We start from the raw sequence: 25,551 nt of genomic DNA on the forward strand, positions 1-25,551 counted from the left end.
GGGCCTAGAAAAGTGGCCCCCCAGTACCAGCAAGCATACCTACACCCCGTACCTTGGTTTGTAAATAGAATTCATCAGCAAAAGGAACCAGGGTCCTTAGAAAAATGGCTGAGCTGGAGAAATTTTAGGACTGGGGCAGGAAAAATACTAGATGAGTCTGGAATACCTTGTAGTAACAGAAAGTAAACATTAGTAAAGAGAGAGAGAGAGCGAGAGAAATGGGGGGAGAGGTGTTGGGGCATGTCAAACGGACATAGAAGTTAATCTGAAAGATCTCATAATGGCCAAAGATGAAACAATATGAGCAACAAATAAGGACAGAACTGGATTATAACCCAAAGAATAAAGCAAATATCGGTAAGTCAATATTGATGTAAATAAATGACTAAACAACAACAAAAAAGTGGAAAGTTTTTCTGACTTATTTTGTTTAGCATAATAATCTCAAGATCCAACCATGTTGTTGCAAATTGTACTATTTCATCTTTTCTTATGGCAGAATCGTATTCCATTGTGTATATAAAACTGAAAACAACAAAAGAACAAGACAAACATGAAGAAACAAAAACTCAAAGACACAGACAACAGTTTAGTGGTTACCAGAGGGTAAAGGGGGAGAGGGTTGGTAGATGAGGGTAAAAGGGATCCAATATATGGTGATGGAAGGAGAACTGACTGGGTGGTGAACACACAATGTGATGTATAGATTATGTATTACAGAATTGTACACCTGAAACCTATGTAACTTTTCTAACAATTATCACTCCAATAAGCTTTAATTTTAAAAAAAGTGGGGAGAAGGGGAGAATTCTTATAGATATTCTCTTACAGAAAATTCCAAGTAAAATATTTAGGCATTTCTTCCCGGAGGTCGGTCCTAATTGCCCTGCCCTGAAATGTGGACTGAGCTTAGTGACTCACTCCCCACGAACAGGCAACGGAAATGTTAAAGTAACGACTTTACAGTGGAGAAAGGAGGCAGACACCACCTTAAGCAAGTGACAAGGTTACCGTCATCAGTGACAAGTCATGTTAATGTCATGTATACTCTGATATAAGATAGAAAAGTATTTTACCTTTGTTATATTCTTTATCAAAATCCACGCCCCAAATAAAATCATGAGAAGACATAGATAAGCTCAAATTGAGTACAATATACTTAACGAGTACTCCTCAAAAGTATCAAGGTCACAAAGAAACAAGGACTACAGAAAACAGTGACTATGAAAACCAATGACTACAAAACTGTCCAAGATTATAAGAGACCAAGGAGAGACATGACTAAATGCAACAGAGTGCTACATTGGATTCTGACACAGAAAAAGAACATTCCTAGGAAAACTGCAGATATCTGAATAAAATCTGTAGTTTAGTTAGTCATACTGCACCAATGTTATGTTGTTAGTTTTGACAAACACACTGCAGTCGTGCAACATGTTAGCATTAGGGAAAGCTGGGTGAGGGTATACAGGAATACTCTATACTTTCTTTGTAAATTTTCTATAAATTATTCCAAAACAGAAGTTTTAAAAAAGATGACATAAAAATCACTGAAAGAAATAAGGATAAAGAAAGTCACAAAATTAAAAAAGAAAATGTAATTACATAAGCTGTCGTGCCACAAAAATTTTAAATTCAAAAGGAAAATTACCTACTTGAATATCAAAAAACAAATCTATATATTCACACTATTCTCTGAAGCTTAAGAATTGTTTCCCACCTTCTCCTAATCTGGCTTTCTTTTAATGTTACCTTTATCATTATTTTAATTTAACAATGCTTCCAGAGATATTTTGTGCTTAAAGCAAACACATGTATTCTCTCTCTCATACAGTCTCCTTCTCATCTCATACCCATTTTTACGTAAATTGTATTACACTAGACAGATTGCTTTGCAACTCTGTGTCGCTTTTTTTTTCCTACTTACAATATAACTTAGGGATAATTGCAATTTTTTTTATGACTATCAACCATATAAAACGCTTCCATTGATGAAATAACACTTCAAAATGAATTATGCTCTAGGAATAGGCAAAAAGACATGGGAAGGAGGAAGAATTAATTGATACAAAAAAATTAATTATATGTTAGCAAAACCAAAAAGAGTTCTATAAATATTAACTTAAAATATTAATACCAAAACAAAAATATTCAAATCTGAAGTGATGTCTCTGCCACTTTTTCTACATTATTAAATGTGTAAAAAAAGGATTACATGCAAATAATTTGATCATTTTAATTGATAAGTTTGTACAACAGCATAACTCTCATAGTTTTTATTTTAATGCCATATTAGATTTTGAATGCATTCTAATATCCATCTATTTTGGGAAAACCATTTTATTTCTGCAACAAAACATTTAACATGCAAACAACCCTGTGTTTTTATATGTTCAAATTCATACAGAAAAACCAAACAGTGAGAGCCTAAATGCCTATTAAGTGACATGAATTTTACAAGAACATGATTCAAATGCTATCTCACTTCCTTTTTTGCCATAGATTCCTATGACTGTGAATACCATGATCTAAGATTTTTTTTTAATTTTCATCATTTGAAAAAAATGAGATTTCAGTTTCTGAAAGTTCATACATCCAAGAAATAACATGGTTTATAATAGTATCAACAATTTGAAAATACTTTTTCTTTCTAAATACCAACAGCATTTGACACATTTTTTTCTAGAACCTCAATACTTATTTTAAAAACAAAAGAAAATCAAACAGTACTGGCCATAGAGGATAAAACTAGAGGATAAAATGGAGGAAAATCAAACAGTACTGGCTGTAGAGAATAAAATTATTTCAAAAGCTTTTTAAAGAACAACAATAGAAAATAAACAGCTGATAAATAGTACACTTAAAAATGGTGATGCTATGGATATCTGGTCAAGATGGGGAGTCAGAAAATGCTGTACTCGCCTCCTGTCATGACTACAAAGAGATAGAAACATAAAAAATGGAGATAGAAAACATAAAAAAAGAACCAGTCAGAAATAAAGAATACAATAACTGAAATGAAGACACATTAGAGGGAATCAACAGTAGATCAGATGAAGCAGAGAATCAAATCAGCAATTTAGAAGATAAGGTAGCAAAAAACACCCAAGCAGAACGGCAAAAAGAAAAAAGAATCCAAAAAATTGAGGATAGTTTAAGGAGCCTCTGGGACATCAAGTATATCAACATTTGCATCACAGGGATACCAAAAGGAGAAGAGAGAAAACAAGAAATTGAAAACCTATTTGAAGAAATAATGACAGAAAACTTCCCTAACTTAGAGGAGGAAATAGATATACAAGCCCAGGAAGGGCAGAGTCCCAAACAAGAAGAAACTAAACAGGCCCACACTAAAACATATCATAATTAAAATGCCAAGGGTTAAAGACAAAGAAAGATTCTTAAAAGCAGAAAGAGAAAAGCAGTTAGTTCCCTACAAGGGAGCTCCCATAGGATTGTCAGCTCATTTCTCAACAGAAACTTTGCAGGCCAGAAGGGATTGGCAGAAAAATATTCACAGTAATGAAAGGCAAGGTGTACAACCAAGATTACTCTACCCAGCAATCCTATCATTTAGAATTGAACGACAGATACAGAGATTCCCAGACAAGAGAAAGCTAAAAGACTTAATCACCACCAAACCAGTATTACAATGACTCTTAGAGGGACTTCTTTAAGAAGAAAAAAAAGAAAAAAATATGAACAATAAAATGGCAATAACTACTTATTTATCAACCATTACTTTAAATGTAAGTGGATTAAATGCTCTAATCAAAAGTTTGGATGGCTGGCCAGCCCGGTGGCTCAGGCAGTTGGAGCTCCATGCTCCTAACTCCGAAGGCTGCCGGTTCGATTCCCACCTGGGCCAGTGGGCTCTCAACCACAGGGTTGCCAGTTCAATTCCTCAAGTCCGTCAAGAGATGGTGGGCTCTGCCCTCTGCAACTAAGATTGAACATGGCACCTTGAGCTAAGCTGCCTCCCGGATGGCTCAGTTGGTTGGAGCGGGGGCTCTCAACCGCCAGGTTTCCAGTTCAATTCCTCGACTCCCGCAGGGGATGGTGGGCCGCGCTCCCTGCAACTAAAATTGAACACGGCACCTTGAGTTGGGCTGCTGCTGAGCTCCCGGATGGCTCAGTTGGTTGGAATGCGTCCTCTCAACCACAAGGTTGCTGGTTCGACTCCCGCAAGGGATGGTGGGCTGCACCCTCTGCAACTGGCAACGGCAACTGGACCTGGAGCTGAGCTGCAGCCTCCACAACTAAGACTGAGGGAACAACTTGAAGCTGAACAGCACCCTCCACAACTAAGATTGAAAGGACAACTTGACTTGGAAAAAAGTCCTGGAAGTACACATTGTTCCCCAATAAAAAGTCCTGTTCCCCTTCCCCAATAAAAAAAAAAATCTTAAAAAAAAAAAAAAAAAGTTTGGATTGCTGAATGGATAAGAAAACAAGACCCTAACATATGCTGCCTACAAAAGACTCACTTTAGATCAAAAGACACACACAGACTGAAAGTAAAGGGATGGGGAAAAGATATTTTATAAAATGGAAACAAACAAAACAGCTTGGGTAGTAATACTTATACTAGACAAAAGAACTTTAAAACAAAGGCTATAAAAAGAGACAAAACAGGACCCAGTAATCCCACTTCTGAGTATTTATCTAAAATAACCCAAAATGCTACTTTGAGGGGATTTGTGCATCCATATGTTCACTGCAGCATATTGTTTACAATGGCCAATGTAGACACAGCCTGGATGTCTGTTGATGGAAGACTGTATAAAGAGTAGGTGATACATATATACAGTAGAATATTATTCATCCATGGAAGGGAATGGGTTCTTGCCATCTGCAGTGGCATGGATGGACCTGGAGAATATTGTGCTGAGTTGGAGTGTGTCAGACAGAGAAAGACAGATGCAATGTGATTTTGTTTATATGTGGAATCTACAAAACAAAATAAATGAACAAAGCAGAAACAAATTCACAGATACAGAGACATTTTGATGGTTGCCAGATGGGAGAGGGGTTGGAGGAAGTTAAAAAGAGGAAGGGATTAAGCAGTACAAATTGGTTGTTACATAGTAGTCATAGTGACGTAGGGTACAGCATAAGGAATATAGTCAATAATATTATAATAACTATGTATTGTGTCAGATGGGTATTAAATTTATCAGGGTAATAGATGGGAGGAGGGTTGCGGGCAGGATGAAAAAGGTGAAGGCATTAAGAACTACAAATTAGTAGTTACTAAACAGTCATGGGGATGTTAAGTAAAGCACAGAAAATACAGTCAATAACATGGTAATAACTATGTATGGTGCCAGCTGGGTACTAGACTAGTCAGGGGATCACTTCTTAAATTATATAAATGTCTAACAACTGTGTTGTATACCAGAAATTAATATACAATAATATTGAATCTCAACTGTAATTGAAAATTTTTAAAAGGGGAGAAAAAAGATGAAGGGTAATAAGAGGTTCAAATTTTCAGGTATTCACAAGTAAGTCACGGGGGTATAATGAACAGTATGGGGAATATATTTAATATTGTGACAGTGTGGTACAGTGTCAGATAGTTGCTGAATTTATCATGGTGATCACTTCTTTAGGTATATAAATGTTGAATATAGTGTACACCTGAAACTAATATAATATTGTATGTCAGCTATATTTTAATAAAAATCTTTTTAACAGTGGTGATGTTATGAGTTGAGAAGTATTTATAGTTCCATACCCGATGAGTAGAAGAGACAGAATAGCATACTTCAGGATTAGATTTCAGATTTTTGTAGATTTATAAGGGTTCTTTTTCTGCAGATACAACTTTGCAGTTACCACATGAGAAAAGAATGGGCAAAAAGAAACCACAGACTATGATGAACATTCTCTCTCTCTGTTTAATCAAATCTAGAATATTCTTAATAAAATTTTTCCAGAAGCACTAAAATTTTAGAAATGTGTACTTCTCACTTCACTAAGAGATCTGTGCATATATTCAAAAACTCACCCACAGAACCAGAAAAATACTACATCAAACTAAAAAGTGTTTGCACAGCAAGGAAACTAGCAACAAAACAAAAAGAACCTATTGAATGGGAGAATATATTCACCAATGATACATGTGATAAAGGGGTAATATCTGAAATTTAAAGAACTCATAAACTCAACACACACTAAATAAATAAATAAATAAATAAATAAATAAATAAATAAATAAATGACACTCCAATTAAAAAATGAGCAGAGGACCAAAGAGGACATACAAATGGCCAATAGACATATGAAAAGATGCTCAGTATCACTAATCATCAGAAAAATGCAAATTAAAACCACAGTGAGACATCACCTCACACCTGTCAGGATGGCCATCATCAGTAAATCAACAAACAGCAAGTGTTGGCGAGGATGTGGAGAAAAGGGAACCCTCACGAACTGTTGGGATTATAAATCGGTACAGCCACTGTGAAAACAGTACAGAGGTTCCTCAAAAAAAAAAAAAAAAAAAAAAAATGACACTAGAAGTACCTTATGATCCAGCAATTCCACTTCTGGGTATTTATGCAAAGAAATTCAAAACACTAATTCAATAAGATATATGCACCCCTATGTTCACAGCAGCGCCATTTATAATAGGCAAGATATGCAAGCAAACAAAATGCCCATCAACAGACGACTGGATAAAGATGTGGTACACATATACAATGGAATATTACTCATCTATAAAAAGAATGAAGTCTTACCATTTGCAACAACATAGAGGGTCCTAAAGGGTATTATGCTAAGTGAAATAAGTCAGGCAGAAAAAGACAAATATCATATAATCTCGTTTATATGTAGAATCTAAAGAGCAAAATAAACGAACAAACAAAGCAGAAACAGACTCACAGGTACAGAGAACAAACTGATGGTTACCAAATGGGAGGCGGGGTTGGAGGCTGGGTGAAAAAAGTGAAGGGATCAAGAAGTACAAATTGGTCACAGGGATGTAATGTACAGCATAGACAACACAGTCAATAATATTATAATAACCATGTATAGTGTCAGGTGGGTACTAATTGGTTGGATGACTTCATAAATTATATAATCTCTAATCACCACGCTGTACACCTGAAATTAATATAAAATAATACTGAATGTCAACTGTAATTGAAAAATAAAACTAAAAATAATACAAATAAATTTTTCATTCTTTTTGGCTATTTCAGGAAGTACAAAAAAATATTATGCTGTTTTACTTAATATGAGGTCTAGAAACATTAATTACGCAATATACTATTAATCTCCTATCCTTCTTCAGAAATCAATGTCTAAGAACATCAGTAACCCTAGAAAATATTTCCTTCTTACATGATTTTGGTGTAACTAAAGTTGAACTAAATTATTAGCATACACATATAAAAAGTTAATCAAACACATATTTAAATTTACTTTAGTATAGAGCATTCTATTACTTTACCCAACCCAAAAGAACTTGTTTCCTGAAAAGTAATTCACCACTAATCTCTACTCTAGCCAGTTAAAACTTTTAAAAATCATATGCGTAGCTTTATCCTTTCACAAAAGTTATTTCTTCAAATCCTTTAATACTTCCTATACCATCACCCTGGGCAGTTAAAATAACCTTTAAAAACTAAGGCTTTCCTAATAAGCCAGATCCACACAACAACCACTATATACTCTAGTCTGGTTTCTCTTTTACTTTACTATACTGTGTTTATTCAGTGGCATTACTATTCAGTTAAAATATCATGGCGTATTTATCTCTGCTCCATAATTTGTCATCCATCCTCTAATATTTACTGAGCTCCTGTATGTAGCAGACAGTGTTCTAAGTAGGGTTTCCAGGCGGGAATTCCCACCCATTCTCAGGACTTTTTTTGTGCTTTCCCGTTCCCAAATCACAAGATATAAACTGTTTTCTGTTTTCCATGATGACTCGTTTCCACAAAGTGATGGCTGATACTACCAACCATCTGGGTTCACGGAGCCAATTTTCCTGATTTCCCGACCAACTTTTCTCAGGATTCAGGAACGGAAAAGTGAAAAAAAACTCCTGAGAATGGGCAAGAATTCCCACCCGGAAACCCTAGTCTGAGGACTAGAGAATATGTAGAATATTTGCCTTTAAGGAATTAACAGTCATTAGGGATAACAAGGATGAACAATTATGCAGTTTAGAAAAAGACAGGCAAATAAATAGGGAATTATTACAGCATGTGGTTAAGTCCCTGTGGTAGGAGTAAACTGTGAGTGCTATGCAAATAACCTGGAAGAAAAGCCTAATCTGCAGAGGCATGTCAACGAAGGCAATTAAAGGAGAAGAAGTTGAAACTTGGACCTATAGGACAAATGTAAGTTAATTAGAGGAATGTATGTGGGACGGGCTTCCAGACACAGGAATATCATGGAAAACCAAGAGGTGAGAGAATTCATGCAGAAGTCAGAGAACCACAAAGAATCTGTTATTAGTAGACAGAGTTCAGAGGGCTATTGGAGACAGATGATGCTATATACCACAAGTTCTATATCCAGCATTATTTCAGCTACATTCCATTTATGTTGAAATTATAAGGTTTAAAAAGCTGAATGTTTCTGTGAAGTATATCTTACAACTTCATGTGAATCTGCAATTATGCAATTATCCCAAAACAAAAAGTTTAATTTTAATAAGCTAGGTGATAATTTTTTAAAATAGAATATTAGAATTAAATTTTTGAATATAAAATTAGTAAAAAAGAAAATAGTATTTTGATTGCATGATTCCAATAATTTTATAAGGGTAGGAAATTCAGGCAAGAAATTAATATTCATAAAGAAATTCAATTTAACAATAGGAAATAATATATAGTGTTTATTTTTTAAAGTATTGCTCTATTCTGGATGGAGTTAAAAAAAAAAAAAAGGAAGAAGTTAGGGAAAACCAATTTGAAATTGCTGTAATTAGCAAAAATTTCTTCTGGCAGGTTTGAGTGGATGGATGGTACAAAGACTGAGAGTTTTAGGGTCGGTTTCAAATCCTGGATCTGCCAGTTACTTAACCTCCTACAGTATGTCTTAACTTAAAATTTGTAATAACAATATTTAATCTTCTAAAAGTTTGTGTCAGGATATGAGATACAAGGATGCACCCTAATAAAATTGATCCAAGGCCTTATTAAAACAAGTCACAGAGATTTCCAGTTAATTTGACTCTTGTTCTGGATAACTGGCACTAAGTTCAGCCACATGCTTGGACCAGGTTGTGATTGTCTGGGAAGGCTAAGGGTGATCAATTAAGACTGTGTTCACATCCAAGTGTACAGATTTATACTTTCACAGCACATATTGTTTAACTGTGAGACAGATGGAATTTACTTACTCAGCCACATGAGATGGCTCCCCGCACACATCCAGATCAATATACAATTCTAGCCTTATGTATATAAAAGATTGGGCCTGAGGGAATGCCTGAACTTACAGACATTTTAATGTGACTCTTACTCCCCTGACATTATCATCTGCAATTGTGCACATCTTAACAAGAACCTTGAGGTCTGGGGCCATATTGCTGATTACTCTAACTATTTGGACTTCTGTTTGTTTCATTTAGATTAATGTTTTAGTATTTTGTTGAGGTAAAACTGATATATGAGAATAAACTACACATAAAGTATACAATTGGATAAACTTTGACGTGCATATGTTTGTGTGTGTGTATCTGTGAAACCATCACCACAATCAAGATAATGAACCCGTATTAGCCTTGCAATCTCTTCTCATCCCTCCCTCTCTCCCCACCCTACCCATCCAGGCAAGCAATGATCTCCTTTATGACAGTATAGTTTGAATTTCCTATTATTTTGTATAAATGGAATCACACAGTACACAGTCACATTTATCTGTGACTTCCTTCACTCGGAATAATTATTTTCTGATGCACCAGTGTTGTAGTGTGTATCAAGAGTTCATTGCTTTTTACTGCTCAGTATTTTTCCAGTATATGGATACGCCATACTTTGTTTATACATAACCCTGTTGATAGACATTTTGGTTGTTCCTAGTTTGGGGCTATTACAAATAAAACTGCCATAAACATTTATGTACAGGTTTTTGTACAGACATTAACTTTCATTTCTCTTGGGTAAATGCCTAGGAGTAGAATGGCTAGATCCCATGTCAGATGTATGTTTAACTTTTTAAGAAACTGACAAACTGTTTTCTAAGGTGGTTGTATCATTTTTCACAGCAACTAGAAGTATATGAGCATTTCAGTCACTCTAGAGCTTCATCAATACATAGTGTGGACAGTCTTTTTAATTTTAGCCGTTCTAAGGTACGTAGCAGTATCTCTTTGTGGTTTCATTTGCATTTTTCTAATGACTAGATTTTAAGCATTTCATATTTCCCATTCATCTATCTTTGGTAATGTGTTTAAAACTTTTACCCATTTTTTAATTGAGATGCTTGTTTTCTTATTAGTGAGTTTTGAAAATTCCTTATATACTCCAAATAAAAGTCCTTTCTCAAATCTATTCTTTGCAAGTATTTTCTCTCAATCTGTGTGGCTTGTCTTTTCACTCTCTTAACAGTCTTTTAAAGAACACAAGTTTCTAACTTTGATAAAATACAAGTCAATTTGTTTTGCTATGGATGACACTTTGGTGAAATCTTAGACAAACCCAAGGTAACAAAAAAAAATTCCTCCCAGGGCACTGGTCCTTCCTTCACAAAGGACAGGCCAAGAAAAATTCACCTCAGACGTCATCAAAATGGCAGCGTGAGGTGAGCCTCTGTAAATCTCCCCTGAAGTTTACAACAAATAGAACAACTATACCGCCAAAAAGGACTCCCTGCACAGCAGACAGGCAAGACGAAGAGGCCCACTACTGAATTCACCTAAAGGAGGGCAAATCGCGCGAGCAGGGGAGGAGGAAAGGGATAAGTGTGGAGACAGAGCCGCACAGGCGCAGGACGCAGACCTAGCTCAGTGCTCCGAACTCGCTGCTTCCCGGAACTACCGCAGCTGCGGGAGAGGGAACAACTCGGACTAGCAGGGCTCCGTTTATGGCCCACAGGGCTGAGAGACACCATATAACATGGCTGGACCCAACGCTCACGGCAGACCTCGGAGAAAAGACTGAGGGAAGAAGGCTGAAAAAGGTGGTTTAAGCCCTCACTGCCAAGCAGAGAACGGAAGCCTTAGGCACTGAGAAGAGCCGCCCCCTCCCTACCCTCCCAGAGCTCACCCCGCCCCCACCTGCCCGGTGCTAGAAGCGGAACAGTAGCAGTGTCAGATCAAAAGAAAAGAATATTTGCTGTTCTGAGAACTGTGGACCACAGACACAGATTTGCACCCCAACTAGTTCCGGCAAAGGGGAGGAAGCTATGGAAGTAGGACTGGCTATAACGGTGGTCGGCGCCAATGCTCTGGACCACTTCTCACAATTCACCCCGCCCCTGCCCCACCTATCTGGGCAGATCCCTGCAGGAGTAAACAGAACTGCTGAAACATACGGGCTCTGAATCTGGTGCAGGAAGAGCTTTGGAACTTCAAAAGCTCTCTGCATACCCACACGGACACTGCGCCCTGTGACCCAGGCAAACTATTAAAAGAGGAGAAGCCCGTCTCCCAGGAAATACCCCCACTGGGTAAGAAGCTGGAATAGTGCAGAGAAAACATAGCACTACCGTGCGAGAGAGAAAAAAAGGCTGCAGTCGGAGAGAAAATAAAACATTCTACCAACAAGTACTGGAAAACAAAAGAAAGACCTCTTCCTATCAACCTGTTGCAGAAGCCACTCCTGTAGATGTCTATGAAAAGAAATAATAAATCATTAATTGCCATGAATAACCAAGGCAACAAGACAGCTCAGAAAGAAAGTGAAAAGTCTCCAGAAAAGGAACTTAAAGATATGGAAATATGTGACTTAAATGACAGAGAATTCAAGATTGCAGTTCTGAAAAAACTCAACGAGATGCAAGAAAACACAGAAAGGCAGTTTAATGAACTCAGAAACACAATCAAAGAACAACGTGAGCATTTTACAAAGAGATTGAAATTTTAAAAAAGAACCAAATAGAATTTCTGGAAATGAAGACCTCAATAGAAGAAATTAAGAATGAAATACCCAGCTTAGGTGATAGAGTTGACCAGATGGAGGAAAGAATGAGTGACATTGAAGATAGACACCTGGAAATTACACAGATGGAAGAAGAAAGAGACTTGAGACTTAAAACAAATAAAAGAACTCTACAAGAACTTCCTGACGCCAACAGAAAGAGCAACATAAGAATAATGGGCATACCAGAGGAGAAGAAAGAGAGAAGGGAACAGAGAATATATCCAAACAAATTGTTGATGAGAACTTCCAAACTTGTGGACAGAACTGGATCCTCAAATCCAAGAAGCAAATAGAACACCTAATTACCTCAATCCCAAAAGGCCTTCTCCAAGGCACATTGTATTGAAGCAGTCAAAAATCAACGACAAAGAATCCTCAAGGCAGCCAGGGAAAAGAAGACAGCAACCTACGAAGGAAAACCCATTAGAATATCATGAGGTTTTTCAGCAGAAACTCTACAAGCCAGGAGGGAGTGGAGCCATATATTCAAACTATTAAAAGAGAGAAATTATGAGCCAAGAATAATATATCCAGCAAAGATATCCTTTAGATATGAAGGAGGAATAAAGACCTTTCCAGACATACAGAAGCTGAGGGAATTTTCTAATACACGACCTGAACTACAAGAAATACTAAAGGACGCTATTCGACCACTATCAACAGGGACAATTTGTGGCAGCCAAAACATAAAAAGGAAAAGGAGGAGAGTAAAAGCCTGAACCGGGATATGGGAATGGAGAAAGTGTGCTGAAGAAAATGGAATACTCTAAATATCAAACTTTCTTTTACATAAACTTAAGGATAACCACTCAAAAAAAAAAATCCAGAACTGAAATATATACTGCAATAAAAGAAGAAACAGAGGAAAACATCATAGAAAACCACCACACAGAAATAACAGACAACAACAAAAAGGCAAAGAAAAAATGGAGATAAAGTCTTACCAGATAACTAAACATAGAATGACAGGAAATCCTCACGTATCAATAATCACCCTAAATGTAAATGGACTGAACTCACCAATAAAAAGGCACAGAGCAGCAGATTGGATAAAAAAACTAAACCCAACCATATGCTGTTTCCAAGAGACACATCTCAGCTACAAGGATAAGCATAGACTCAAAGTGAAAGGGTGGAAATTGACACTCCAAGCAAATGGTACCCTGAGAAAATCAGGTGTAGCCATACTGATATCAGATGAAACAGACTTCAGGGTGAAAAAGATAACAAGAGACAAAGATGGACATTTCATAATGGTAAAGGGGACTATACAATAAGAAGACATAACAGTCATCAATATTTATGCCCCCAATCAGGGAGCACAAGAAATATACCAAGCAACTAATAACAGAACTAAAGGGAGAAATTGACCAAAACACAATTATACTAGGGGACTTAAACACATCATTGACAGCTATGGATAGATCATCCAAACAGAAAATAAATAACGAAATAGCAGCCCTAAATGACACATTAGATGATCCTAAAACATCAGACTATACATTCTTTTCTAGTGTACATGGAACATTCTCAAGGATAGACCATATATTGGGACATAAAATCAGCCTCAGCAAATTTAAGAAGATTGAAATCATACCAAGCATATTCTCTGATCACAAGGCTTTGAAATTGGATATCAACTGCAAAAAGAAAGCAGGAAAAAACACAAATACATGGTGATTAAACAACATACATTTAAAGAACGACTGGGTCAAAGAAGAAATTAGAGGAGAGATCAAAAGATACATAGAAACAAATGACAATGAAAATACATCCTACCAAAATTTTTGGGATGCAGCGAAAGCAGTTTTAAGAGGGAAATTTTTATCATTACAGGCCTATCTCAAGAAACAATAAAAATCCCAAATAAATAACCTCACATTGCACCTTAAAGAACTAGAAAAAGAAGAAAACATGAAACCCAACGTCAGCAGAAGAAAGGAAATAACAGAAATCAGAGCAGAACTAAATGAAACAGAGAAAAGACAATAGAAAAAATTAATGTGGCAAAGAGCTGGTTCTTTGAAAACATTAACAAAATTGACAAACCCTTAACTAGACTCACTAAGATAAAAAGAGAGAAGACACTAAGTAACAAAATCAGAAATGAAAAAGGGGAAGTTATCACAGACACCACAGAAATACAAAGGATCATCCAAGAATACTATGAAGGACTATATGCCACCAAATTCAATAACCTAGAAGAAATGGACAAGTTCTTAGAAACATATAGCCTTCCTAGGCTGAACCATGAAGAACTGGAAAATCTAAACAGACCGATCACCAGTTACAGAATTGAATCAGTCATCCAAAACCTTTCCAAAAGCAAAAGTCCGGGACCAGATCGCTTCACTAGTGAATTCTACCAAACCTTCAAAGAGGATCTAATACCAATCCTGCTCAAACTCTTCCAAAAATTGAAGAAGAGACAGTACTCCCTAACTCATTTTGTGAGGCCAACATTATTACCCTGATACCAAAACCTGGCAGGGAGAACACAAAAAGAGAACTGCAGACCAGTATCTCTGACGAATACAGATGCAAAAATCCTAAACAAAATTCTAGCAAATCGAATGCAGCAATACATTAAAAAGATTATTCATCACGACCAAGTGGGGTTTATCCCAGGGACACAAGGATGGTTTAACATATGCAAATCCATCATTGTTATACATCACATAAACAAAATAAAGGACAAAAATCATATGATTATATCGATGCAGAACAAGCGTTTGACAAGATACAACATTCATTTATTATTAAAACACTTAATAAAATAGGTATAGAAGGAAAGTACCTTAACATAATAAAGGCCATGTATGACAAACCCTCAGCTAATCTCATAATTAACGGTGAAAAACTGAAGCCCTTTGCTCTACGTTCAGGAACACGACAGGGCTGTCCCCTATCACCTCTGCTTTTCAACATAATGTTGGAAGTCCTCACCACAGTAATCAGGCAAGAGAAAGAAATAAAAGGCATCCAAATTGGGAATGAAGAAGTTAAATTATCACTCTTTGCAGATGACATGATGATGCTATATATAGAAAACCCTAAAGACTCCACCAAAAAGCTATTAGAAACAATCAACGAATACAGTAAAATTGCTGGCTACAAAATCAACGTACAAAAGTCCATTGCATTCCTATATACTAACAATGAAATCTCAGAAAAAGAAATACAAAAAATAATTCCTTTTGCAATTGCAGCAAAAAGAATAAAATACCTAGGAATAAACTTAACCAAGGATGTGAAAGACCTATATGCTGAAAACTATAAGAAATTTTTGAAAGAAATTGAAGAAGACACAAAGAAATTGTAAGACATTTCATGCTCATGGATTGGAAGAATCAACATAGTTAAAATGGCCATATTACCCAAAGCAATATACAGCTTTAATGCAATCCCCATCAAAATCCCAATGGCATTTTTTAAAGAAATAGAACAAAAAATCATCAAATTTGTTTGGAACCACAAAAGACCCCGAATAGCCAAAGCAATCTTAAGAAAAAAGAACAATAATGGAGGTATCACACTCCCTGACTTTACCTTGTACTACAGGGCTACAGTAATCAAAACAGCATAGTATTGGCAGAAAAACAGACACATAGACCAATGGAATAGAATTGAGAACCCAGAAATAAAACCACATAAATATGAACAGATAATTTTTGACAAAGAAGCTAATGGAGGAAACATACAATGGAGCAAAGACAGCCTCTTCAATAAATGGTGCTGGGAGAATTGGATAGCCACGTGCAAAAGAATGAAACTGGACTGCTATCTGTCACCATGTACCAAAATTAATTCAAAATGGATCAAAGACTTAAGCATAAGACCTGACACAATAAACTGCATAGAAGAAAACATAGGTACTAAACTTATGGACCTTGGGTTCAAAGAGCATTTTATGAATTTGAATCCAAAGGCAATGGAAGTAAAAGCTAAAATAAACGAATGGGACTGTATGAAACTTAAAAGCTTCTGCACAGCACAAGAAACCATCGACAAAATAAAGAGGCAGCCAACTGAATGGGAGAAGATTTTTGCAAACAGTGCCTCCGATAAGGGGCTAATATCCAAAATATACAAGGAACTCATGTAACTCAACAACAAAAAAACAAACAACCCAATTGAAAAATGGGCAGATGACCTGAAGAGACATTTCTCCAAAGAGGACATACAAATGGCAAATAGACATATGAAAAAATGCTCAATATTACTAATCATCAGAGAAATGCAAAGCAAAACCACAATGAGATATCACCTCACCCCAGTCAGAATGGCTATCATCAGCAAGACAAATAGTAACAAGTGTTGGAGAGGCTATGGAGAAAAAGGAACCCTCATACACGGTTGGTAGGAATGGTGCAGCCGTTATGGAAGGCAGTGTGGAGGTTCCGCAAAAAATTATGAATAGAATTACCATATGACCCAGCAATCCCTCTCCTGGGTATCTACCGAAAAAATCTGAAAACATTTATCGATAAAGACACGTGTGCTCCAATGTTCATTGCAGCTTTGTTTATGGTGGCCAAGACATGGAAACAACCGAAATGTCCTTCGATAGATGAATGGATAAAGAAGTTGTGGTATATATACACAATGGAATACTATTCGGTGGTAAGAAAAGATGATATAGGAACATTTGTGACGACATGGATGGATCTTGAGAGTGTAATTCTAAGCGAAATAAGTCAGACAGAAAAAGCAGAGAACCATATGATTTCACTGATATGTGGTATATAAACCAAAAACAACAAAAGAACAAGACAAACAAATGAGAAACAAAAACTCATGGACACAGACAATAGTTTAGTGGTTACCGGAGGGTAAGGGGGGTGGTGGGTGGGAGATGAGTGTAAGGGGGATCAAATATATGGTGATGGAAGGAGAACTGACTCTGGGTGGTGAACACACAATGGAATTTATAGATGATGTAATACAGAATTGTACACCTGAAATCTATGTAATTTTACTAACAATTGTCACCCCAATAAATTAAATAAAAAGAAAACGTCCCTCATATAAAGATGAATAAACAAAAAAAGAAAAATGAAAAGAAAGATACCAGCACAGGATCTATACAAAGCTATTACCAGAAAATTAAGCCAAAAAATGAACAGGAAAAACAAATGACAAGGGAATAATAATTTAATAACAAACAATAAGTTACAGTACATCCATACATGAAATAAAAAGCAGCTAAAAATGAATGAGGAAGCTCTTTATATACACATACAGAGCAGGTCCTAGAATACATTGTTAAAGGAAATACCAAGTGTCTATGATATCTCCAAGAACTAAAGTGGGGCTGACTAATTGTTTCCCAGATTTTAAAGATGGTGGAATTACACTCCAATGGTATAGTAAAGAGAAAAGGATGGGAGTAAAAAGACCAGAGATAGGGGGTATATATTCATTACCACTCAGGCATTTAATTTCTTAATTTTAAAAATGGTGGAGAGATATCTTGAAGATAGCCTAGACACTTGTTAAATGAAAAAAGCAAGGAGCAGAACAGCAGCTATCTACCACATACCTAAGAAAGGGGGAATATATTTATATATTTAGTTGTATACAAATAAAATAAATCTAGAAAAATACACAAAAATCTTGATATGTTGGTCACCTCTGAGAAAGGGAACTGAGAACATGATGTATAGAGGTGGGAGGAACACGTTTCACTGTATACTCTCATCTTTTGAATTTTCACCACCTGAATATATTAGTTTTATAAACTATTAAATTCAAAAAAAATAAGCTTTTCAACAATTATTTAATTATTGAGATAAACGAAAGTAATTAAGGGGGTGGCTGGTTAGTTCAGTTGGTTGGAGTGTGGTGTTAATAACTAACACCAAAGTTGCCGATCCCCACATGGGCCACTGTGAGCTGTGCCCTCCTTTGAATAAATAAATAAATAAAAATATTATCTCATTTAAATGTCACAACCATCTATTAAGTACATGCTACCAATATTTCTAGTTAATCTGGCCATTTTCCAAATGAGGACCCTAAGAGGAGAAAGTTAACCATATGAAACAGCAACGAAGTAGTGGAGACAGGTATGAAGCCAGGCAGTCTGACCTCAGCGCCTGGTCCATACACTTTGCCCTGCACATTTCATTACACTAACTATAATGAAGTTCTAAGAAGCTAGTCTTCTATATACTCCTCAGTAATTCACATTTTATAAACTCTAAAGTTCTTAGACATTGAATTAATTCACTTAAATTTCTATGTATCTTTGAAAACTGGTGGACTTACTTTTAGAAAGAATGCAATCCTAAGAATATAAATTGAACCAAGTCACCAAAATGTAAAATCCTTATTTCACAAGCTTTGTACCCTAATTACATGAATTCCTCTTTAATTCAGAAGTCAAATAAATGCATAGGTAAAAAATGGTTTTAAAATGTGTCTAATTCATTATTAAGCAGATTTTAAAAATAGAGCAAAAACATGCAGAGGGCTAAATGTGAAATTTTGATGTGCTCGCTTCAGCAGCACATATACGAAATTTTGCACAGTGAAAAATTATTCCGTATTTATATAACAATTTTCTTAATAATGAGATTTCATTAGTAACCCTTAGACAAAAAAAGATTTTTTTAAATATGTCTTCTTTTTTCTGACTAAAATTTGGCTAAATTTTTCCATTTGTATTCAGGATGCTTTCCAAATTTAAACAAAATTATCCTAATTTTTAAAAATTATTTTCGTTATTAGTATAGCAATGCATTGGAAGGTAAAGTATTTTTTAGCCATCTGTTCCACATTACTTCCCCAATCCACATTACTTCACAGAGGCTGTTTTACCCACCATGCCCTGTAATTGAGGCACATAAAATCATACCAGTTGCCAAACTATACCAAGCATGCCTGCTATGCAAATAGCTCTTCTTTCTCTGAATTAATTGTGTCCACTGGGCCAATTTAATGCAGTACTTCTCCAGTGTTACCTTTGCCAACTGTGACAGCTGTTGCAAGAAAGTCTACAGTGCATACACTGCCACTCACAGTGTGTATGTACTCTCAATTGTGGCAATGCAAAACATTTCTGAATAATGCGCTCCTCTGAAGGAATGCAAGTAATTAGAAGCTTAAACACCATCAGTAGCACAATATGGCTCTATAGAAGTTATAGTATTAATATGTACAAACACCAATTTATTTCATGTTAGTAGATGCTTACATACGACCACAACACATTAAGATCCATTGGATCAAGGCATTAATATTTAATAAATAAAATGCATTATAAACCTTACTCACAGAGTAGTTGACGTGACCAGGATAACCAAGAAATTACTAGTGACTGAATTAAAACCAAACTCACTCTTAGTTCAAACTTCTCTTACCCTCAAACACCAAAAAAACCACCACAAACTTTTATGCAAGCAAGACAATAAAATAATCTACCTCAGTGCTGTCCAATGAAAATATATTACAACCTAAATATGTAACATTAAATTTTCTAATAGCCACATTTTAAAAGTAAAACATAAAAGTAAAATTAATTTTAATAATATATTGTATTTAACCAAAAATATCCAAAATAAAAAATTATTTTAACATGTAATAAGTATAAAAATTATTGAGATTTTATATTATTTTCTTAAAACTAAAGCCATTATATATTTCATACATATAGAACATCTTAAGTAGGAGGCTAAATTTTAATCATAAATATTTAATTGCTATTTAGGTTCAGTAAGTTTAATAAGTAGTTCCCATATCTAAGCTGTTTCAAACATACTCAAAGTTCTCCAATAACACATTTATGTGTCATATAAATACATCCATTCAATATTTGCATTCACATTGACAAAATTGGTTCATCTTTTTAAAATCTCTGCTTTAACTCAGAAGCAAAAGCATATCAGTTTAAAAACTATGACTGTCTAGCGAGCAAATTCACTAAATCTTGTGTTGATTAAGTTCTATTAATGCCAAATTCAAAGGGGTATTGCATAAATTGAAAAGTAACTTTAAATTTATCAATATCAATAAAGCATTCCTCAATTTGTTCTTGTGGTTTCCTAGAGCTTCAAATTTACCCAATTCGTATAAACAATGACAATGATGAGAAAACTTAAATCACAATGCCATTTTTTGTTATTGTTTTTTATTGTTGTACACTTGGCAAACATTCTGACTTTAACAGTACAGAAAATCTTTGTAAAATACTTCTATATAAAACCAACAAGGACTGGTGAATAACACAAAATTATTAAATTCACTGTCCTCTATTTCTTTCAATAGTTCTACCATTAGCCAATGAAAATTCATAGTATTTGTACATATATACAGAATTATTTTTAACAATTGTATACATGACACTTTTTAGAGAGATGAGAAAACCAAGGTACAAATATTTTTAATATGTATCATATGATGAAACGAAGCAATAAATATCATTTCCTGCTTAAAAATTCAAATATCTGAATTTTTGACCTACAATAGCTGTAGCACTGTCCATATGACATAAACTAATTTTTTCATATTTAACTGAAATTCTTCTTTGATAGATTTGAAATATTCAAAAAATATCTATGCCCTGAGTTCAATTTTTTAGGTTACAAATCAACAACTTTTCTTTCTATATTTGAGGTTACTCAAAGTATTTTTTACCCAAACTATTACTGTGCTGTGTCTCTTTTATGATATGACATGTAAAGCTAAATACAAGTACTTGCAATTTTCCAAATTTTGAATCAATGGATCTTTGGAATCGTGGGAAACATCGTATATCCTATGAGGAGGGTGGTTTATATACTATTGTAGGGTGGCTTAATGTAAAACCTTTCCTTTTTTCTATAAAATATCTTTTTTCTAACAAAATTTCCACAATAGAAATAATATCTTCTACTATCATACCATCTAAAAATGACTTACATATGATTATATAAGTTTCAAAAAAAAAAACCTAAGAAATCTATTAAAATCTTCCTGCAAATAATACGTTAAATTAGAAAGATCTCTGGAAAACAAGGTTAATAAGCACAATTGAATTATATTTCTCTATATTAGCAACAATTAGAAAACTAAATCAAAATACAATGTCATTATAATAGCATCACAAAACATGAAATACTCAGCAAGACAGATTTAACAAAATATATAAAAGACCTAAACAGTGAAAACCATAAACTTGCTAAAACAAATTAAGAAAGAAAAATAAATTTTAAAATATAGCATGTTCATATTCATGGATTGGAAGACTCAATTTTGTTAAGATGTCAATTCTTCCAAAATTGATTTAATGCAACCTGAATCAAAATTACAGCAGGTGGTTTATATAAATTGAAAAGACGATTATAAAACTTACATGAAAATGCAAATGCTTGAGAATTAGTCAAATCAATTTTTAAAAAGAACAAAGATGAATGACTTACAATGCCCAATTTTAAGATGGATTATAAAGCTACAGTATTTAGGACAGTGTCTTATCAGTAAAAGGAAAAGCAGAGATCAGTAGAACTGAAGAGATCCTGTCAAGATGGCAGAGTAGATAAACGTGTTTACCTCCTGTCACGACCATATCAAAATTACAACTACAGAATAACCACCACTGAGAATCTCCTGAAGTCTAGCTGAACCAAAGCCCTACAATTAAGAAGCCACCTCGAGACTGGTAGGAGGGGCAGAGACATGGAACAGGCTAGTCCTACACCTGCATGCGACAATTAAAAAGCAGGAGGGATATCTTGGCTGTGGAAGTCCCCCATAGAGGAGCTAGGGGATCCTTGCCCTACACCAGGTTCCCAGCCCAGGGTTTCAGTGCTGGGGAGAAAAGTCTCCACAACTTCTGGCTGTGAAAACCAGTGAAGATTGTGGCTGAGTGAGACAGAGGGCAGCTGCAGTCCCAGGAGCTCCTCTTCAACAACCCACACAGGGACTTCCTCACTGGCCGAATCACTCACTCAGAGCTCCAGTGCTGGGGCTGCAGATAAAGGGCAATAGGGACATAGGGGGAGGAACTGAAATGTCTGAATTCTGAGAGAGGGCTAAAGCAGCAGTTTTCTCCCTGACAGATACCATTGTTTCTTTGTTGAGACTTCCCATTCCAGGTGTGCAGACACAGGCGGCTGCCATATCTAAGTCTCCATCAACCTGGCTAACACCATTCATTCTCCCTGACTCCAAAACCCCACCCCATGCAACTTTCGAGCCCACCTAAGCCATTTGCGGTGGCTTTCTTATAAACAGCTTATCTTGGCTCATGCTTCAGACTTTCCTAAAATCTCACAAACATTCACAAAACCCAAACAAGCAACATCTGGCTTCAGTGTGTCCCATACCTCTTGTGGAGAAGACTTATGCCTGGCACTAGCGACAGCCAGCCTTGGTTGGCAACATGGCCTCTCGAGGCAACTACATGCCCAGTGTAGGTGATGGCCATCTGCAGACTGCTTTGTGGTATATGCCCGGTAAGGGCACAGGCTGCAGCTGAACTAGGCCTGCAGTGGGGCCCCTCCCCTTGGAGTGGGGACCCTCAGGCTGGAGCACCCAGTGGCCAGCTTTGGGCCAAGCCAGAGCAACACCCAGCCGCCTCTGGGGACAACACACACAAAGGACACACTGCAGGCACCAGAGCCCTGCTAAAGAGAATCCTGCTCCCTAGGGGCAGCCCCTGCACAACAGCTCCTCCAACGTAGTTACAGCCAGTACTCACAACCGATGAGCCTGAGGGTCAATCCCTCCCATTGACATGCAAATAGCAACCAAGGCTCAACTACTACAAAAAAAGCACACACAACCCACACAAGGGAGTTTAAAAAGGAGTGTCCAGCTCAGGTGACCAGGAAGACTGCACCATTGAGCCCCACGGGACACCTACTAGGTAAGGCCACTCTAGTAACACTGGGAGAAATAGCAGCTCTACCCAATGCATAGAAACAAACACAGGGAGGCAGCCAAAATGGGGAGCCAAAAAGCATGCCCCAAATAACAGAACAAAGTTCCAGGAAAAGAACTACACAAAATGGAGACAAGCAAACTGCAAGAAGCAGAGTTCAAAACACTGATTATAAGTATGCTCAATGATCTCAGTCAGAACTTCAACAAAGAGAGAGGAAACATAAAAAAGGATTAGAAAACATAAAAAAAAAGTCAGAAATAAAGAATACAATAACTGAAATCAACAATAAATTAGATGTATAAGATTAGATGGCAGAAATACTCAAACAGAACAGCAAAAAGAAAAAAGAACCAAAACAATGAGACTAGTTTAAGAGGCCTCTGAGACATCAAGTATTCCAACATTTGCATCATAGGGGTACCAGAAGGAGAAGGCAGAGAGCAAGAAATTGAAAACCTATTTGAAGAAATAATGACAGAAAATGTCCCTAATCTAGTGAAGGAAATAGATATACAGTCCAGACAGCACAGAGTCCCAAACAAGATGAACCCAAAGAGGCCCACACCAAGACACGTAATTAAAATGCCAAAGGTTAAAGACAAAGAAAGAATCTTAGAAACAGCAAGAGAAAAGCAGTTAGTGACCTACAAGGGAGCTCCCATAAGATTGTCAGCTAATTTCTCAACAGAAACTTTGCAAGCCAGAAGGCACGGGCACGAAATATTCAGTGATGTAAAGCAAGGCCTACAACCAAAATTACCTACCCAGCAGAGTTATCATTTAGAATTGAAGGACAGATACAGAGCTTCCCAGACAAGAAAAAGCTAAAGGATTTCATCACCACCAAGCCAGTATTATAAGTAATCTTAGAGGGACTTCTTTAAAAAATAATAAATAATAAATAAATAAATAAATAAAGGATAAAAAATATAAATATAAATATATATATAATATATAATATATAATATATAATATATAATATATAATATATAATATATAATATATAATATATAATATATAATATATAATATATAATATATAATATATAATATATAATATATAATATATAATATATAATATATAATATATAATATATAATATATAATAAAAGGGCAATAGCTGCATATCTATCAACAATTACTTTAAATGTAAGTGGATTAAGTGCTCCAATCAAAAGATGGGTAAGAAACCAAGACACTTATATATGCTGCCTACAAAAGACTCACTTCAGATCGAAAGACACAGACTGAAAGTAAAGATATAGGATGGAAGGAGAACTGACTCTGGGTGGTGAGCACACAATGTGATATATAGATGATGTATTACAGAATTATACTCTTGAAACCTATGTAATTTTACTAACCATTATCAGTCCAATAAATTTTAATTAAAAAAAAAATAAAGATATGAAGAAAAAGATATTTCATGAAAATGGAAATTAAAAAAAAACAGCTTTGTGGTAGCAATACTTATACCTGACAAAATAGACTTTAAACAAAGGCTATAACAAAGAAGGACCCAGTAATCCAACTTCTGGTTATTTATCTGAACAAACCCAAAATGCTACTTTGAGGGGACATGTGCATCCATATATTCATTACAGCATTATCTACACTGGCCAAGATGTGGAGGCAGCCTGCATGTCTGTCAATGGATGAATGGATAAAGAGGAGGTGGTACATATACACAATGGAATATTGCTTAGCCATGGAAGGGAATGGGTTCTTGTTATATATGGCAGCATGGATGGACCTGGAGGGTATTGTGCTGAGTGGAGGGACAGATGAGAAAGACGGATGTAATGTGATCTCATATGTGGACTCTACAGAACAAATAAAAGAACAAACAAAATGGAAACAAATTCAAAGATACAGAGAACATTTTGATGGTTGCCAGACGGAAACAGGGTTGGGGATGGGTGAAAAAGGAGAAGAGATTAAGAAGAATAAATTGGTTGTTACACAGTGGTCATGAGGATGTAGGGTATATAGCATAATGAATACAGTCAATAATATTGTAATAAGCGTAGTGTCACATGGGTGCTAGATTTATTGGGGTGATAGCTGGGAGAGGGATTGGGGGCAGGGTAAAAAAGGTGAAAGGATTAAGAAGTACGAATTGGTAGTTACAAAATAGTCATGGGGATGTAAAAGTACACCACAGGGAATATAGTCAAAGGTATGATAATAACTATATATATAGTGCCAGGTGGGTGCTAGACTAGTCAGGGGGATCACTTCTTAAATTATATAAATGCCTAACCACTATTCTGTACACCTGACATTAATATAAATACCGAATTTCAAAAAAATAAAATCTTCCCCCCAAAAAACACCTCTAATCTGCTGCAAAAAAATATTTACAAAATTGTTACTCAAGAATTGCTCTAAATTTAATCACAAAAATTATCATTAAAAAGCATTTAGCTTAAGGGGGAACAGTTATCCTTAGCTCCACTGCATACTTGAACTAGAAATACTGACTTAAGTATATAACTGTATTTGTGAATTCACCTACTCATTAAAATTAACTTTTACCTCCAAAACCAGTACTCTAAGTGTCACAGTCACTTGCAAA

General features: G+C 35.7%; 1 protein-coding gene across 2 annotated transcripts in view; it reads right to left on the reverse strand.

The window, feature by feature from the left end:
- Window positions 1-25,551, reverse strand: part of DTWD2 (DTW motif tRNA-uridine aminocarboxypropyltransferase 2) — a 113,109-nt gene that overhangs the window by 27,312 nt on the left and 60,246 nt on the right. The window lies entirely within an intron of this gene.

The sequence above is a fragment of the Rhinolophus sinicus genome, chromosome 3, assembly GCF_057876585.1.
Source record: "Rhinolophus sinicus isolate RSI-liver-muscle chromosome 3, RSI-T2T, whole genome shotgun sequence".
Taxonomy (NCBI): domain Eukaryota; kingdom Metazoa; phylum Chordata; class Mammalia; order Chiroptera; family Rhinolophidae; genus Rhinolophus; species Rhinolophus sinicus.